At 45.6% G+C, this 12,956-nt stretch overlaps 1 protein-coding gene across 1 annotated transcript in view; it reads right to left on the bottom strand.

The window, feature by feature from the left end:
- VPS54 (VPS54 subunit of GARP complex) overlaps window positions 1-8,174 on the bottom strand; it is a 49,542-nt gene extending 41,368 nt beyond the window's left edge. Inside the window, exons 1-2 of the mRNA XM_084512745.1 lie at window positions 8,031-8,174; window positions 7,520-7,631 (exon numbers count right to left, since the gene is read on the bottom strand). The gene's annotated coding sequence lies outside the window, so the exon portion shown is untranslated. The remainder of the gene's footprint in view (window positions 1-7,519; window positions 7,632-8,030) is intronic.
- Between the last annotated feature and the right edge of the window lie 4,782 nt (window positions 8,175-12,956).

Below are 12,956 nucleotides of genomic sequence, written 5' to 3'. Positions count from 1 at the left end.
CTGCTTCTGTTAAGCCTTCACATTTTTGTGTCTCTCGGCATTCCCAAAGCATATTCTTTCTTTATGAAGCTCTTCCCTAATGTTTTCGGGTGTTTAGTGAAAAATCTAGCTCGTGATAATGACAGAACAATATCACTTTAGCATCTTGAAAAACACATCCGGTGCTGAAATATAATAATCAAGTCTCCTAAAGGCATACAGTAAATTTATCCGCACTTGGAACTGCTTCAAAGTTGTGTTTTTGCAGTTTTTCTCCCGAAAAAAAGCCTCTGTAATGAGACACAGCCTGCTCTAGCAGATGTGTGAGCAGCTAAAGCAATTTGTAGGAAGCACCGAAATCTTGTCCCCTTGTTAGCGAGTCTTTCATTAAACCTCTCTCCTTCCCCTATAACGAAGCATTGCTTCAAAGTATTTTCCAAGATGGAAATCGTCTGAAGTACATAAATCTCAGTGGAGAAAACGCTAGCTGCACTGTGCAGGAGCAAGATTTAAAATACATTAAAAGGCCAATTTAACAACGAGGACAGGTTTAATACCTCAAATTTTCACAAAGGAATGATACCTCCTCTTTCACAGGTATATTTTAGGGTGAAAATGGTAAAAATTCACATTGCCTTCGGACACTGACAAAACCTGAAAATGGAACGAGAAGGGCACAACAGAATTTCAAGGAGTGGATTTCAGGGAGATATAAAGATTCACAGACAGAGACCTTCTTAAGTGGCATGCAATACGATGCTGCACTAAATTATTCATAGTTAACAGCTATTCTAGTAGACTCATAAGTCAGGGCCTTATGGATAATTAACCTCAGCCAACAGCCACGTTTGCAGAGGAATATTCTCATCTGTGCTGCCAAAAACAGGCATTCCCCAAACTGCAGTCCTTAAATTAGGAAGAATTGCTTCGGATAGAGGAAGGAAAAGAAAATAAAAAGACAGACAACCAGACAGAATTACCAGAATTAAATCCAAATTGCCAAGGAAAATGTGAGAAGCTTATTTTAAGAGAAAAATCCTGGCCTACACCTGAACCCTTCTGTGTCTGTTAACCTGGCAGACAACCCAAAAATGCTGTTTCACTTGCCCACCAGCAGAACGGCCTTTCCTTGAGCTACACTGCTGAACACTTGCGAGAGAAATGGATTTATAACCAGCCTTCTGAATCAGCGTTTTAAAATATGCGGCGATACATGAAGTTGCTGATTTAAACACCCGAGAAACAATGACTTTCAACATCAACGTGGAACAAAACTGCCGCAGGATATTTTAACTCTTTCAACTTCAAGTGAAACGCAGGTAAATGGAGCCAACTGAATAAGCTGGGCGGGATGAGTTCGGAGACGGTGCATCCCCTGAGCCTCCTGCTTAGGAGAGCATATGTGCAGCAAGACGGATATGCATCTGGGTGACTTCATGGCATCAATATTTAAGTGACATCCAATTAAAACCGGGTTAGATTAACTCTGTTCTCTCCAGCAATCACTGTAATTTACTCACATCTTGTCTAGCAACGCATACTAAACTAGCATAATAAAAAACCTGAGGGATTAGATACTAGAGAAATAATGGAAATAGAGGATTATGGCTGTGTTTGCAACGTGCCTTCGATGTATTAAACCCACCCTGCACACACTATTCCTTTCCTTAGTTAAAGGATGACATTGAATTACACTGTTGTGATGACTTACTGTCACTGAAGTTAAACTTTTTTCCCCTTCAAATTCAACCACCACAAAGAAAACAGCTTCGGTGATGCAAATTCACAGCACTCTGATGGTCTGAACACACGAAGATTAGTATTTCGTGTTTAACCATTACACAGCTTCCTCTGAAAACATCCTCATTCAGTAACAGGCTTGGCAACTACGATATGACACGGTCATACAATGAGCAGCGTTGAATAAAATGTCTGTAATGATAAATGCAATAACCTCACGCGTGCATACCGTACACTCAGCACAGGATGAGATCTGTGCAGTTAGTAATATCTTAATCATATCAGTTTTAACAAGTTCTGTGATGACTGCTCTATGACTGAAGTTACACAAGCAAGCTTTCAGCAGCTAAAAGGAGAGCACAACAAACGATTCAACCTCTGGGTATTACTCAGAAGTGATTGCACGGGATGGTTGTAACTCCTGCGCACGTGTTGCTTTTTTTTAAGCTCTTACCAACTGGGTGAAGTTCCTCAGAAGCTGCCTTTCCATGTTCTGTTACCCTCTGCTACTGAAGCAGCAGTACGCAGCTCCATATGCACACCCTGTCACACGAGGCACAAACTAAGCCTCACCTACCCGTGGTTAGCTTCGTTCTCAGATTTCCTCGTTTGCTGGCAGTTTGCCGTTAGCACTATCAAGCACTTTTCTGTTTGCTACTTGAGGTAGCAACTTCAAGTGAATTAATCTTTTTTTTCTTTTACTGGAAATTTTCATGTGTGCACGCTCTGGTTTGTAAAGCTGTAATTTTGTGCTAACAATACAAATTAGAATTTATGAAGCCAGCACAGCCCCTGCAAGGTGCAGAAGTAGGTAGTAATTTCTCCTTTATCTGCACTCTACCTCTCAAATGAAAATAAATCTCACCTACTAGTATTAACTCCAACTTAAATTGGTAGTTTTGATTAGTTAGCTGGTACTACAATAGACACCCAGGAACACAGAGCTTATTAACTCCAAACCTTCATGTTATTCATAGAAGCTCCTCTCCAAACGCAGCTTTGGCTTCAAGCACAACACCTGAGAAGAGGCCCTTTTGGAACGGAAAACCATCAGAAGCCACCCACAACTCACATTAAAGCAAAACATTTTACTGTTTCCAGAGAAGTGATAAATACTGCAGATACTTATCAAGAAACGGATACTTGAAACGTTACTGGGAGAGAAAAATGCACCAGGGACTGCTTCCAGGGCCTCAACAGGCAACGATGTGCCCGTTATTGGTCCGGTGTATTTACCCTGTCCTCAAAAGCCTAGATTTCCCACTGCTATTTTACAGTTCTTTGTTGAATCAGCAAGGTTTAACCTTGTAACAAGGAAACCGCGGTAGGAGCAAAGTACACACCACCTTTGTAAGACAATATGGAGCAGCCCTGGCTCACGCAAGCTTTCATTTTCTTTCAACCAGCTAATTCCTCGGGCTGAAGTTTCCCCGCTTGCCCCCACACCTCAAGACAGACATCTCTCTTTCAGGAGGGGTGCCAAGAGGGTGAGCTTTCAGTAAAAAGATTTAAGCAGTTTCAGAGAATGAGGTTAAGGCTGCGGAAGCTGTTCTGCGAACTCAAGCTTTTTCTGAATACCTATTTACATCCTGGGTCTTCAGAGCAAGAAGCAGATTGTCGGGGGAAGGCAAGGCTAGATTCGGAGGAGAGCTGTGACTTGTCCCCAGGAGGAGCCATCCACACTTGGTGCATATTTCAGCAGCACGTTTCCTTAAACAACTTGGAGAGGAGCCTGTGCCAGCCCAGCCTTCTGAAAGCTGAATAATTACACATGTGTTTCTGTTCACACACACACACACAGGTATTTCAGTGTGTTCCGCACACCCAGTAATAGCATCTCCAATCTCGTACTCCCACCTTGTCCACAAAGGTAGCAGGAGTGCTGAGCGCCCAGATGAGCTCTGCTGGAAGGAAAGCGACCTGACAAGGAGGCCGTTTATCAGTTATCCATATCTCTCATCTGCCCTGCTCTCCGCCACGTGTGCTGTCACAAGCCAGCATATTCTGCAGTGGGTTGGGCCGTGCTGAGCCAAGACAGACTGTGCTACTTTCTCAGCAACCAGGGACCACGTAAAAGCAGGAGCATTTGAAAAGCTTAATTAACAATGCCACCACCCTGCCCCGCATCATCTCCTTCATAACGCCACCTTGCAGAGCCTTCCTCAAATGAGGAAAGTGGCAAGAAAAAAAAAATGTGACTACAATGAACACGACAGCTACATCCCCACTGCACTGTGTGCAGACTACAAGGCCAGGGCAAAACAGCAGCAGATTTTCATACCACGACAGTTTGTACCAGTTTCTTTTGCCTTCCCTAGCTGAAGTCACCTTGGCAGTAGATTTAAAATGAAAATAAAAGTTAAAAAAGAGCCACGTGAGCTTTAGCTGAGCACCACTTCTTTAAACATAAAAATAAGATCCTCTGAAAAAAGTTACCCTGTAAAGCCCCCAGTGCTGAATAGTCTATGCTTGTTTGAGTGAGCGTACCCACAAATTATTTAGAATAATAAACAGGTGTAAACATTTTGTTAAATATTTGAGAGAGATCCGTCTCCCTATAGACAAACTATATCAGAAGTAGAATTTCACAGTTCTCCAGGTATTAAATGAAACAAATTAAATGGAACATCTGTGATACATCCAATGTGCCAAACGCATTTCTTCTCATCTGGAAACCTGACTTCCCAATGATGAACACTAATCTGAAGTCAGAAGGCAGCTTCTGTGCTGGAACAGTCTTTCCTACAGCTATTTAGGTCATTACACGTCGAGTTCTTCAATGCCACGAGTGGTAGAATCATTCAGAAACAATTAACAAAGCAGGAAAAACCTCTATCAGAAAAGAAAAGCCCTTGTGGTTATTTGCCCACACTAACACACAACAAAGGAGCGAGATCTTTGAACTCTTGTCAGGCACCAGCATTACCGTGTGCATCATCTCCTTGGAAAATGGTGAAACATGAGCATCTCGTACAGCTCCACAAAGGTACGTGCAGCTGAACAGAGATCAAGGAGCCCCAGCAGACACTCCAGCTAAAGTCTGTCAAAGGCAGAGCCTGCGGAGTAGTGACATTTTGAGGAGAGGCAGAACTACATCAGCCAGAGCAAAAACTGTAACAGTAAGGTTCTGACTTTTTGAAAGGAGTCAGACAGAAGCTCACGGGGATTTGCGTCAACAGCAGGTTTCCCTGCACAGGCTTTCCACTTGCTGTCTTCGTCAGGGTTAGGCTCAATTCATTAATCTGAAACTAATTTTCTAAAAATGCGATTTTTCATGAGAATCATGGCTTTCCAACGCCATACCACAGCTCTGAAAAACTGCAAGCAGCTGTGAAATAGCTATTTCTGTTAAATAAAAGATATTTAACAGTTTTGACATTATGCAAAAAGCTGAGATCAGTGGTTATCCAAGAGCTGGCACATCATACTTTCTACAGTTTTATTGAGCAACCCCAGTCCACAAGCAAGAGGCAGGAAGCTGCTCTGTAGGGCAACTATTCTGCAAGCAAGACCAACAAAACTTTACCTTGGGGAGCATCAGCAAGTGCCACCCATGTTTGTTAATAGTTCTTGTGATGTTAACACCATCCCAACAGAAGATCAATCGAAAGGGATTCGATTTTCATCACTGCCTTTTTATCCCTCAAGGAGCTTCCACTTACAAGAATGAAAAATATTTATATAAACATAAAGAAGTAGAGCATGGCTATGCTACATTTAGAATACCAAAAAATAGAAGCAAGGTCTCACATTCCTGCTTACAGTAACTGTATTATACCGATGGACACACTCTACCATATTGCAAAGCACAAAATAAGCAACTGCAACTGTAATAACCCACTGCATGCCACCTCAGGTGGGGTGCATGTGTGTTTCTTTTCATGTTTTAAGACCAGATTCATAGAGAAAATGCTAGGATATTTCTACTATCTAAATATGAGTATTTTGGAACATCTGGTCAGAAAACTGATCCAGCATTTTTAAATAGGAAGAAAACAATTCAATACATTATTTTGAAAATAATACATTTTTTTTTTTTAAAGCCTAATATCTAGGTGAGGTAGGTGCAAAAAGTTAGATACAGAGAACCTTACATGTATTGGAAAATATTTCTTTGGAATTAATAGTATGAAGCCCCAGAAATACATACATAGAACATCCATTCATGCACACACTTTCTCTCTTTATGCCTTATTCGTAAATCAGCAAGAATCAACAAAATAAAGACTTAAAAAGAAAAATAATAAAAAAAAAAGGTTGTCTGAGCCTGTCAACTTGGAGGATTTTAAATCCTGGGTTGTAAGATGTCTGTGGCCCTTGACTCTTCTGCTCAAGAAACATACGGTTCCTTATTTCCCCAAAAGTCTGAAGAGGGAAAGCAGAAGTGGCTTTTACACCAAGTTGGAGCCCCAAAAGGAGAAACGATACCTGATTCCACTTCCCAACTTCTTCTCACTCAAACCAACAAAGAACAAGTCTGCAGACTGCTTTCTCTGCCCTCTCTAGTGGCTCCTGACACTTCTTGGGGAAATGTTTCTGTTCAGCCTTGGAAATAGATGTCCCTTTTATCCCATGAAGCTCATGCTGGCAACAGAAAAGCAAAATTCCTCTATATGCACGCTAGACTCCTACAACAGAAAGATAGTGATGAAGACACAGGGACAGCCGGTGGAAAGTCCCCAGATGTTACTGGGGAATGGGATGAGAGAGGTTGAGCTGTTTCTCAGCACACCGCCTTCAGACCTCATTGATGAGGCTGCCAGCACGATGCACTGTGGCTTTTGCTTAGAGAGCTGCAGATCTGTCAATTAGTTAATGTTAGGCATTGTTTTCCTACCCAACGGAAGTACTGTCCGACTTCCAGAGGATTTCGAGGGAACTACAGCTTGGGAAAGAGTCACCCTGGCTCTATAGTAAAGCAGCAATTACTGCAGCCACTACAACAATTAACATACTGCAGTCAGGGTTTTCAGTAAGACGACTTTCTCACAGGGACACAAAGCAGCTGTAGCTGTACAGGACAACTGCGGTCACACTTGGGGATCTTTGTTCCACGTGCCTTCTTCTTGTTAAGGACTCCATCAGACAGGATGCGAGTAAGACAGTAAAGTCAATACACCGCCTGTACTTCAAAACACCCAGAAGCACATATCCAGGTTTATCATCAAATAAATATTTTGATGTACTTTAGAACTGGTACAAGTTTGAGATCACTCGATGTTCTCTAACAGAAATCTGAAGTATTTATAGAATATAAGAACATTAGATAAGGAAAAGGGAATCAATAAAATGGTAAGGCCAAAACCGGATAGTCAGAGAGAGAAAGTTCATGTTTTGGTGATACAGGTGGTCAGCATTTGACAAACACACTTAGCTACGTCCCTCTCAACAGGGCATACTGCATTTGGAAAATTACAGTAAAGAAAGGTAAGAAACAATGTTTCTCTACAATTTTGTCATAGAATCACAGAATCACCTAGGTTGGAAAAGACCTTAAAAAATGCTCAGGTCCAACCACCAACCTGACCTACTACTGAGTCTCATCACTAAACCACCCCCAGTGCCACAACCGTGTCCCTCAGTGCCACAACCATGAAGGAAGTGGCTGTGATTCTGTTTGTCTATAAACTCAGGAACCACCACACTTCCAAATGATATTTGTAAACAAACAAACAACGAATCGTTTTGTGCTCCCCATCCCAGCTGGGCATTACGGAGAAAACCCAAAACACCTTCTCCAAGCGTTACGCCGGTCAGTATAAAAGCCGTCCGTGCTGAGCACGGTGCCACCACGCCGTACCTTAGTGAAAACACTCCAAGAGCATCTGAGGAAGGCCGTCGTCATATCTCTTCCAGTTGCATCATACAGAAACCCTCCTGATGGTGTAGCCGGGCAGCAGCGCGCCGAGGACCTGCGTGGAAAAAAGCCCAGTGAGTGCCCGGCCAGGGAAGGCTGACATTTCCACACACAACGCCTTCCCTTCCACACACACACACACACAGACACACACAAAACCACCAGGCACCACTTTCCAAACTGCCCGGGGTTGCCATGGAAATGCGAAATTTATCTTTAGAGAGGAGAGCTGCACGCTCCCCGGCTCGGCGCCCCTTCCCCTCAGCGCCCCCACCGCCCGCCTCGCTGCGCACACGGCTTGGGGGCGGCCCGGACAAAGGGCCCTGAGGGAAATTATTCAACTTTCCCGGCCTTTAAACCAAAAAAAGGGGGGGACCCCGGGGTTGAGGTTGCGGTGGCACCTGTACGGGCGGCCTAGCGGCAGGGCGGCCGGGGGCGGCTCCCCGCTGCCTACCTGAGGCGCCGGCCCGGGCGGCGCGGCCTAGCGCGGCGACACGTCGCTGCCCCGGGCTCGGGGCGGCCCTCGGGAAGCGGCCCGGGCGGTGTCGGTGGCGGTGTCGGCCCGGAGGAGGCACGGAGGAGGCTGAGAGGAGGAGCCGAGGCGCCGCCTTCTCTCCCCGCCGCCCGGGGGAGGAGCGGCGGCGGCCGGCGGAAGGGGCTGCCCCCGGCCGGCCGGGGAGGCCGCGGGCACCGCCGCCATTTGAGGGACTGGAGCGGGGTGGATGGGGATGGGGGTGCGAGGAGCTTTGCGTGGGCTAAAAGCTCTTTGTAACGCCTGAAGTGCCCCTCAGGGCCGTGTTTTAGGATCTAATGCCGTAGCAGGCCGCCAAAGGTGGTGAAGTTTGCGATAGGGGAGGGTCCCCCAGGCAGAGATCCCAGCACCGAGCCTGCCAGAGCTCAAGAAGCGTTTGGAAAATGCTCTCAGGCACCCGGGCTGATGTCTGGGTGCTCCTGTGTGCAGCCAGGAGTTGGGCTCAACGCGCCTTGTGGGTCCCTCGCAGCTCAGGATACTCGCATTGTTCTGTGAAACACGGGGGCATGGCACATCCCAGTGAAACACCTCACACCTTACCATGTCTACAACGCACTCAAACGCCAGACAACAAAAAGTATCGCAATGCAGGGGCACGCGAGGCGCTGATTAATCACCAGCAGCAATTCCAGTCTCATTAAGGAGCAGAAAGGCACGTGGACGTGTCGCCACGGGCCCATGGCTATGTAAGCCGGGTGAGTGCGTGTCTGTGGAAATTCACACCCTGCACACCCACGGCTTGCCAGCTCACGCCTGCTGACACGGAGCACTGTGTGTCCTGCCTGCCGTGACTGCAGCCTAACCCCGTGAGAAGAATTTGGCAGCCAGGCCCCAGCAGTCCAGCTCGCTCAAACACGTCACCACAGCTGGGTTTAATATGTTTTCTCACTCCTCGGTGGTGAATGTTGACAGACCTTAGTTGGGTAGACCTTGAGAGCGCTGGACCTGATCTGACCCAATTTGCCCTTCTTCTCAGGGTGCTGCTCCTCTGCCAGGTGGCAGCCTCCTGTCTGTAGCTTTTCACTTTGCAACAATGACAACAGAAACCCACCGACATCCATAGTGACCCCCTCTAGTTGCTAGTGCAGCAGAGTGGGATTTTTTTGCAAGAGAAGAAATTAGTTGTGGATGCAGAATAGAGACATACATACGTGCACACATTACACGGTACTGAATAACAGGAAGCAAATGCAAGACACTGCTGTCCATGGAACCCTGTTTTAAGGACATTATTATTCTGCATTTCACTGGTGGTCCTGGGGAGAGTGCATTTTAAGAGTGCAGTGTCCCTTTTCATTTTTCCTGTCTGACTTAGTTTGCAACACAGCAAATGGCTGCATCAGGCTAAAGAAATTGTGCTAGCATTGCTACCACCGGCTATGAAAGGCTTATTCCAAAGAATAACATTATAACTATAATAATCTATAACCTCAGTAAATTTAAAGCACAGACCCAGCAGCAAGGAAGCCGTTGCACATCCCATGGTAGAGGCCGCAGTTTCAGGTGAGTGGATGTCATGCTCATAGGGTGGACCTCATGTGTCTTCGTCACTTCAAAGCTGTGTTTTGCTAAAACTTTGGCTCCAACAGGCAAATGACACAGCTATTCACACCAGTGTATTTACACACTTGGGCTGTAATTTCCACTGAGACTTCTTGTCTAGCATTAGCACGAGTCTAAGAGCTAGGCAGAGCGCAGCTTTTGGACCAGGACATGGAATCTCCTGGGTCAGGTGTCCCAAATAGGGGACAACTATTTGTGGGATCTGTTGTCCCGCCCAGCCCACAGTTATGTTCTTGTTGGTTTGTCAACTTCTCAGACACTGCAGAAAGGAATGCTTGAGAGTTCTAGGTGGGAGGATTTCATTAGTGTTCATTACCCTCAAAGGGCAATGTAAATCTGTGGCTGCAGTTTTTCTGCTTTCACTTCTTAATTTCATTCTCTCAGGCCACTGCATGCCTGGATGCATTCATGGGTCCCCAGTATTCAAACTGTGAAATCCTGAGTGATACCATGGAGCAAAAAAAAGGGTCCTAAGATGCTTACTTTGCAATTACTTCCCTCTTGTTTACCTATCTGGAAGGCCCCAGCTGAGCTGACGCTATGAAGCCAAACAAACTCCTCATCAACTGTCCACATGGAAGCGTGTGAGCATGCTGACCACCTCTGTGACAATCACAGCCCTAGCCTGCATGTCACACAGCCCTAGCAGCACAACATCACATTTTATTGAGGGCACAGGGAACACCTTTGACTCCCTTTCATTCACAATATCAATACCACTGTTTTCCATGTAAAACCATCCAGAGCTGTTGGGAAGTGGTAATGTCATGCCCGGTGCTGGACGTTTGGATGTTTGGATGTTTGTGTTGTCGTTGCTATTGTTGATCCAGGTTAACACCCTAAAGCTGAAACAACTGGAGAGTGAAATCTGTGCTGTGGATCACAAGCATTTTGCATAAGAATATTCCTGCCATTTTTTTACAATGTCTTTGTGGCTCGCTACTCACACAGCACCAAACATTTAATTGCAAAGCTTATTGAAAGTACAGCTTAATGTGCTCCTGTGTGGACTGCAGTGCTGGCTACTCAGCCTGGCCCACTGATTGCCAGTTGTGTGTGTGACAGCCTGGGAAATGCTGCTGTAGACTGAAACAACACTGTTAGCTGCTCTGTGTGTGAAGGTGCAATGTAATCTCATCTTCTGTCTTACCCTGCAACAGATTTGTGCAAGGTTTATTTCATCACGTTAAAAAGCAGAAAATGTGGCACTACAGAAAAGGAATCATTAGTTTAATATTACTGTTACATCATAACTGTTGGCTTTGACTTCTGATGTCACCAGCACCACTAGTTCATCCTCTTTACATCCATTATACCTTTCCTAGACACAATTTAGAAAATAAAGCTGTACTCTTGCTTTAAAATACCATGCTTGGCTTTCTGAGGTACTGCTATTAATATAATTTCAGCAGAGCTCAAACAGGTTTTACTGGTAGCTGGAATAGCAAAAGGAGCAAAAAAAGCATGTTAAATATTAAATGCTTGTTAGGAAGCCAACAGGAATTTCCCTCCAGCAACCTGTAAACTTCTCTCACCATATTTTTGTAGCATCTTTTCCACTACCTGGCAGAAATCTCTTTGTCCCTAACAGCCACAGCTGTGTTCAGACTGCAGGCACACGTTTGACACGCTTCTCATGGGGAAAATATGTCTTTCTCTGCCCTTTAATCCCCAAAATATGGCACAGTTGCAATAAAATGTGAGATCATGCACATAATGTAAAACTAATCATTGTATATAGATCCATACTGCAGAAACACTGCGTTTGCAGAATTTACTCACATGGATAAAGCCAGTAAAATCAGTAATGTCTTTGAAATAGGTTGTAAAGCTAGGGAGGGGGAATGGCAATGCTCAAGATTTACAGGTTCCTAGTAATCAAAAATACTCCACCTCTTTGCCAGGGGTCATTTTCCTTTCAACACGGATGATGCTGTGAGACTGAGGTCTATCAGTAAGAAGCGGAGCCAGCTGGAGGAGCCTGCGAGTACCACCTCTGGATGAAGCAGCCGTGCACAGCACCGTAAAATCTGTGCTGTGGCTCCAGTGTTTTTAAGAGCTAGGAAACCCCAAGCGGTGAAGTTCCAAGAGGTGAGTGATCTGGCAACCACGCGTGGCAGAAAGAAAGTCCAAGAGTCTGCGGGAGGGATGGAGGCCGTGTCTGGGTCTGGTTTGTGTTACTTATTATTGCTTCTGGTGGATGTCCTCAGCCGTGGGAGTTCAGGGTGGCATTCCTGCCTCTCTGGTTTGTCATTGCTACAGACTGGCTGAGCTCCTGCAAACGCTCTTGAGGGAGATGGAAAGTCAGCCAGCTTTGCTCAAACCATGTTCATGGCTTGTTTTCAGTAGCCTGACTGACTTTCTGGAAAGGGACCTGTGAGTATGTACATAACCGCTTCCCCCTGGCAAAGAAATAGACGGGAAAGGAAGGGAAAGGCAAAAAGAAAGGGAATGCCCAGCAGAGGAACAGCTGTGGGTGGTTGTTAACTACAGCCACCGTTTGTGAAGGGAAAACCCTTCCCACAGCCTCAGTGGTAAACCAGTTTTCCCCTCCCTGGCCCTCTGGGTCAGCCTGAGGCCGAAGGCCGGCGCTGCGGGCGCCATTTTGTGGGGCGGCAGGTGCTGAGGCACCCGCTGCTACGTCGCCTCCAGCCCTGGCCCCAACCCAGGGCTGGCCTCTGGCGTGATTCAGACTGACGATTTTGAAGCGTCCTTACTCTGCTGAGGAGGACTTCCTGCCTGGTTATCCTCAGTCAGTCACTCAGAGCAACTTTAAAAAGAAATTTGGCATCACTCGCTTAGCATGAAGTAACCTTTACCCAGAGCCGGACCTACCCCTTCTCTGACACTCGCCCAGGAAGTACTGATCTGGTTGAAAACTTCAGGTCTTTGTTTCTCTTTCACCAAAGAGGTGCATTTAAATGATTAGTTGTGCTGCAGACATACAGGAAAGCCATACTCTCGAGTGACCTTTTAGCTGTGCGGCCTCCCATGATCTTTAATGTTTTTCAGTCGCAATGAAAAGAGACTTGTTATCTACTTACACAGGGAAAGAGTGAGTAACCAGTCGTTTGATTTTCTACTTTATGCTTCATTGACATTATCTTTGAATCGAATGTTTTTACTGTCCTGCAGCATTCTGTAGTAACAGCAAAGCTCTCTGTTCCCCTTGGTAAGAATAAAATGATGCCAAATGATATTTGTGGACTGGAGTGAAAGGATGACAGACTTGCCCTTACGTCCTACTGCTTGCTGTTCTGGCTGTCATCTTTTGGTTAAACACCA

The sequence above is a fragment of the Aythya ferina genome (assembly GCF_964211825.1).
Source record: "Aythya ferina genome assembly, chromosome: 3".
NCBI lineage: Eukaryota > Metazoa > Chordata > Aves > Anseriformes > Anatidae > Aythya > Aythya ferina.
Note: the sequence above shows the minus strand (reverse complement) of the source record. Positions and strands in the feature narration are given on the sequence as shown.